At 35.8% G+C, this 6,795-nt stretch overlaps 1 pseudogene; it reads left to right on the plus strand.

The window, feature by feature from the left end:
- Window positions 1-2,392: 2,392 nt before the first annotated feature.
- On the plus strand, window positions 2,393-3,334 carry LOC103736656 (annotated as a pseudogene).
- Window positions 3,335-6,795: the final 3,461 nt, after the last annotated feature.

Raw genomic sequence — 6,795 nt, forward strand, 5'->3', positions numbered from 1 at the left:
AGATTTATTTTTATTTCAAATCATATATATATATGTACGTGTGTGTGTGTGTTTGTATGTGTGTGTGTGTGTGTGTATCTTTGTGTGTGTCTGTGTGTCTGTGTGTGGCTGATGGAACTCTACATTGTGATCATTGAGCCATCTCCACTATTACCATCTTAAGGATAGACTTTCTTTTTGTCATTATTTATATATTTTTAGAATAACTTACCACATAAATCTTGTGGAGGACAGTATCTTGCTATTGCTCCCAGCTATGAAATTTGCCATTTGTGATGGTTTGACTGATAATATGCCCCAGAATCTCCAAGTATTGGGACATTTTTGTCCCCAATTGGTGGTAGTGCTCTGGGACGTCTTAGAGGGTGTGGCCAGGCTGGAGGAAGTAGTCACGGTGGGCAGGCTTGCAGAATTCTCAAGCCTTGCTGGATCTCCATGCCTGCTCTGCTTACTGTGCCTGTTTGAAGATGTGATCACTTGGCTTCTGCTCCTTGTCCAGCTGCCTCTGCCACCATGCCATCCCACCATGATGGTCTCTTCACACTTTGGTACAGTAAGCTAAATAAATGCTGCCTTCCATAAGTTCCCTTGGTTATGGTGTTTCCAACAGAAAACACATCATTTTTGCCAAAGCTTCACCATTTTGGCCCCAGAAAATATTATCATTCACCAGAAATGCCATACTGACAGCTTCGGTTTGTTAGATTTTTGTTTCTACTCATGACCTGACTCTATCCCCTTCCCACCTATAATTAGACATAAAATTAAGAGCTAGAACAATCATTCAAAATGTAAAGGTAATCATTTATTAATGTATCATGCCTTAAAACTTCTGAATGCCTTAAAGTTACAGTGAAATCCACATTGCCATTGTGACCTATATTGTCTAATTCTATTAATTTTACATTTTCTCATCACCACCTAATCATATTATTTTCCATAAAGCCAAAATTAACAAAGTCAATATTGGCATCAAAAGCTAAGTTCTTTTCTATGAGATATATTTTTAAAATATTTTCTTTTCTTATCTTTCTTCCTTTATTCTTTCTTTCTTTTCCTTCCTTTTCTTTAGTTTTATTATTGTTGTTGACAGGCTTCACTGTAAGCTAATGTAACCATGAACTCAAAGTCTTGATCAAATTCTGCATCATCTTAGCCTCACCCCCTCAAATATTGGGGTTACAGGCATGTACAACCATACCTGGAAAGGAAAGCATTTTCAAAATTTATTCTTACTTAGATTTACAGAGTGTTTTTCCCAAGATTCAGTGTAAATATAATTCCTTCTTAACCTTCTTACTTCAGTTTTAATTTATTGCAGCAAAAATATTTTTCTTAGCATCTCACATGAAATTTCTTTCCTAGGTTGTCCTAATCTATCTTCTTCCTGAATTTATTCATGATACCTAATGTATTCTGCAAAAATCCCATTAATAGAATATGTACTCTTAACAGATCTCCTTTGTTCCCTAGAGCAGATCAGTGAAATGAGAGACAAATAATTTACCTGCTGGTTAAAGATTACCTGGTCTTAAGTAGAAACTCAAGGATGTATTTGTTCAGTGAATGAGAAGATGATTCACAGAAACCAAGAAAATAAACAACAGTTGATATAAGAAATAAACTGCTAGATCATCTCCCGCAATGTCAAGGATTATTTCCATCTTCTTTCTCTGATTTTTCTTTTGTTGTATTCCATTCTTTTTCTTAATATTATTTGCAATTTTTTATTCTATTTTTAAAAAATATTTATTTATTATTCTTATTTTACATGCATGTATGAAAGCACAATCACGTGGTGCAATGCCTGTGGAGGTCAGAAGAAGGCATTGGATTCTCTGGAACTGAAGCTATGAATGACTTTTAGCCATCATGTGGTTTCTAGGAAACAAAACCAGGTCTTCTGCAAGAGCAGCCAGTACTATTAACTGCTGAGTCATTTCTCCATTCCAATTTTTATTATTCTATTTTTTTAAAGAGGCAAAATGTCTATAATTCTGGACTGTGTAGCTGAGGTATTTACTAAAATTCAGTCTTGAATCTCTGAAACCAACTTCAGATTTTCAAATAAGACTATGACAGGGTTTTAATTCAGACACTATAAATTTGATGGCGAAGGAAGTCAGAGTTAGGACTAAATGACCAACCTAAAAATAAACAATTCTAAGAAAATATTGATTTAATATAATATGTGAGTATAAGTTTTATAAATATATAATAACTATAAATAAGCATTCTAATTTATTCCTGAGCTAGTTATTATACAGTTTGCAGAAATCTCATCAATAGAATAATTCTTACTATTGAATGTCAATAATATCCTAGAAAGTACTTCCTTAAAGTTAATATCTAGTTCTTTGTCCTCTCAAATAGATGAGTTTCCAGTTCCTTCATGGGTCCTGGAAATACCAGCCAGGTCACTGAGTTCATTCTCGAAGGAGTCTCAGACATTCGGGAGCTGCAGATCCCCCTATTCCTGGTCTTCCTTGTCATCTATATACTGACTGTGATGGGGAACCTGGGCATCATCACCCTCACGAGTGTCGACTCTCGACTCCAAACTCCCATGTACTTCTTCCTCAGACATCTTGCTATCATAAATTTTAGCAACTCCACCGTCATTGCCCCCAAAATGTTGGCCTACATTTTAGCAAACAGAAAAAGTACATCATACTACGAATGTGCCACTCAATTGGGAGGATACCTGGTGTTCATCGTAGCTGAACATGTTGTCCGTGATGGCCTACGGCCGCTATGTGGCCATCTGCAGCCCCCTGCTCTACATGGTGGCGGTGTCTCGGAGGGTCTGCCTTCTGCTGGTGTCCCTCACATACCTATATGGCTTTTGTACAGCCATTGTCGTTACACCTTGTGTGTTCTCTGTATCTTATTGCTCTTCCAATGTCATCAACCACTTTTACTGTGACATTATGCCTCTGCTAACATTGTCCTGTTCTGATACCTTTGTTCCAGAAACAATCATCTTCATATCTGCAGCTTCAAACATTGTTTTTTCCATGACTATAGTTCTGATATCTTATTTCAACATTGTTCTGTCTGTCCTAAAGATACGTTCGTCAGAAGGCAGAAGAAAGCCTTTTCCACCTGTGCTTCACATATGATGGCTGTTGCAGTTTTCTATGGAACATTGTTGTTTATGTATTTGCAGCCTCGAACCAACTATTCATTAGATACTGATAAGATGGCCTCCGTGTTTTACACCCTGGTGATCCCGATGCTGAACCCTATGATCTACAGCCTGTGGAACAAAGATGTGAAGGCTGCTGTAAAGAGATTCATTGAAAGTCCATATGATTCCTTTAAATCAGCATAATTTTTGGACTGCACATGACCACATTGCTTATTTATGCTACTGTTCTGTACGGAAAAGAAAGTGCGTAGTCTGCTGATCTGCAGGTTTTTCTGAAATTTTAAGAATTAAAATACATATGACTTGAGAAACACTGAATAATTATGAAATAGAAGATCTGCTTGTTTTAATTTTTGAATTAAAAAATTAAGTGTATAAATGTGTTGCCTGTATATAAGTACACCCCATGCATCTATGCTGTGCAAAAGAAGGCGTTGGACCCCCTGGGAGGAAATGGAGTTATAGACAGTTGTGAGCCTCTTCCATCCTGTGGGTGCTGGTAACCAAACTGGAGTCTCTGGTTAAGAACAGTCACTGCTGTCTGTCTATGCCCTTTTTTGTTTGTTTTATTGTTTGTTGTTTTCTTGTTTGATTGTTTGAGACAGGGTCTCTCTAGCTCCAAGTGTCCTGGAACTTGCTACTAAGATCAGGATGACCTTTATATCACAGATATCTTCCTGTCTCTACCTCAGAAGTGCTGGGAAAAAGCAAAGCAGAAGGTTTTAGAATTTCTAGGTTAATACAGAAATAGGGGCACGGTTCAAAAACTTTGCACAGGGAAAAGAGGTAGAAAGTTAGAAAGATATATTTCCTATAGTCCAGAGTTATACAATTAGAAAAGTATTCAAGTGCAATGACAAAACATTGGTAAGAGATGGGAATCAATTTTATTGTAATTTTCTTACTTTCCTAGTTCTTTTGACAAACTATGTGGTTGAGGGCAGTGGGTCACTTTATCTTGAAAATGATATGCAAAAGGATGTTATTTAGTAAAGTTTTTAAAATCTTTACAATCTTCCTTTTATTTCATATTTTTATGCATATTAATCTCTGCCTCCTAATTCACATACTAAAGAATAACCAAAACATATTAGAAATGATTTTATTTCAAATATCATGTTGGAAAATTTAAGATAAAGCATAGCATACTGTCATTTGAGATCTTTTACGCAGAATTTGAGTTATTTATTCAGGAGATTTGATAAAGATTTTTCTTTTTCCTTACTCTGTCATTATTTTTAATATAGAGAGCAAATGAACAGTTTTTTGTTATTTTCAAAATTTCATGGCTCACAATTTCTTTTGATCACTAGCCCTTTTCTATCCCTCCATCTAATAAAGAACTCCACCTTTGACCATCGCTATGTGATGTTACTCAGTACTTCTCATTCGGTATTACACTTAAAGCATATTAGGAAGATACTGCAAAAATAAATGTAGTAGTTTAAGCTTGAATTAGACTTGGAGACAGAATATTTGTTAGAATATCTTCAGAATTGCCTTCATGTCTGTATGCCAGTCTTTTGTGCTTAATTTTATGTACTTCACTGAGGATTTATTTCCATGATCATTCAAGAGCAAGTATTATTATTATATTGAGAAAAGTAAGTCATGGAGAAAGAACAGAAAACACATAGATATTCAGAGCATAGCCAGTTTGCCATGGTTTAGAAACTGCTACAATGTCAATGTGGCAGAATACTGTGATGCTGCAGAGACTGCAAGGGGGTATTCTGGTGTGGAAAATGCAATCATTTCAAAGACTGGAAACAACACAGTCACTAAAATTGAGTTATTTCCATAAGGCAAATACATTCTTAGCAATATTACCCAAAGAAAGTAATCTAACCTAAGACTAGAAGAAATATTCAAATACAACTGACAAAATGTGGTCTTGTTTCCCTACTATATAATTTCAGGAGGCAATAACAACAGGAAACCAATAAAAACAGCAAAAACAATCAATCACACTTTATCTAAAGAGGATGAGAGGAAGAGACATGAAAGCATTTGTGAGCAGAGGAAAGAGAAAAGTCGATGGACGTCCACAGCACAAAAATGAAAGATGTTGACACCTGAGGCAATTGAAGACCAGTCTTCTTAATTGAACCAATGGCTGTCAAGTCATAGCTAAGGGTGTGTTCAATGCTTAGGCTGTAGAAACTCCTCCATGGAACGCTGTGATGGAATTTATGAATAACATACAAGAGGTCACAAGGGTTACAAAAACACAGATTTATCTGAATACCCTCTATTTTCCTTGTCAATTTTCTTGTGGCTTGTTTTTTATTCCCCTTTTGAAAGACAAAATTCAGTAATTTGCATATATATGGTACTGCAATTTCAACTAGACAGAACAAATACCGAGTTTCAAGCACAATCTTGTTTGTCTACGAATTTTTATCTCCAGTGTAATTTTTAAAATATATTAATAGTAATTAAGTTTAAAGAAATTTTAGTCATTTTTAAATGTTTTAAATCTTAAAATTTTTACATGTATGAGTGATTAGCCTGCATATATGTGAGTACACCTCTGTCATGAAATGCCTGTGGAGCCAGAAAGGAACATCCAATTCCTTGGAGCTGAAGTTAGGGATGGTTGTTAGTCACCATGTAAGTTCTAGAAACCACACTCAGGTATTCTGCAAGAGCAGCCAGTGTTCTTAAAGGCTGAGCCTCCTTTCATCTCCTGTATTCACTTCGTAGTTGGAAATAAGAGAAGGAGATGGAATGGAGGAGGAGAAAGAGAGAGAGGCATTCATAGGAAATCCAAGTGCAACTAGCAGCAGTTTTCTGTATTTACAGGTTACCTCTCCTACCTTCTTGCTATCCTTGCACTCGTCCTCTACTTTCACACTGAAATACCATCACTATCCCACTACACCCTGCCCTTTAAGAATTTCCAATAAAGTGTTAATGGTTCCTTGGTACAAAGAAGATGGTCAATGTTTCCAGTATGGTGGTCATGTTCACGTTGTACTCTTTGATCAACCGACCAGGACTAATGTTGGGAAACAGACCTGAAGACAGTCAATACAATGAGAACAGGCTTTTATAATCATGAAATTAAGAATGTAAATTCAATATATAATATAGACTTTCATGATGTTTTAGCACTTATTAACAAAATGAATAATCACCTTGGTCTTAATTGATTCTAGTATATGTTCACTATAAAATTGAATCAATCTCTGTGTTCTTAGTAAGCAAGTGTGACTTAGAATTTTACTTCATACTAAACTAGAACATAGTAAAAAATGTACATCAATTGGTATTTCTTGCCAAAACCATATTTTAAATTATTTTTTCATTTGTTCACTGAACCACTACATATTTGCTAAGAAACAACAAAAATAACCCAGAGTTTGAGATTGTAGAATAGTTTTAACAATATATTGGTAAAAGGTGATAGGCATTCCTGAATTAATTTTTTTTTTTTTTTTTGGTCTTTTTGAGACAGGATTCTCCCTGTAGCCCCAGCTGTCCTGGATTCACTATGGAGACCAGGCTGGCGGTTGGTTGGTTGATTGTGGTCTTTTTGAGACAGGATCTCCCTGTAGCCCCAGCTGATCTGAAACTCACTATGTAAACCAAGCTGGCCTTGAACTCACAGAGATGGAATCAAATTTTATTTAATAGTACTC

The sequence above is a fragment of the Nannospalax galili genome, unplaced genomic scaffold (genome assembly GCF_000622305.1).
Source record: "Nannospalax galili isolate Female #2095 unplaced genomic scaffold, S.galili_v1.0 scaffold337, whole genome shotgun sequence".
Taxonomy (NCBI): Eukaryota; Metazoa; Chordata; class Mammalia; order Rodentia; family Spalacidae; genus Nannospalax; species Nannospalax galili.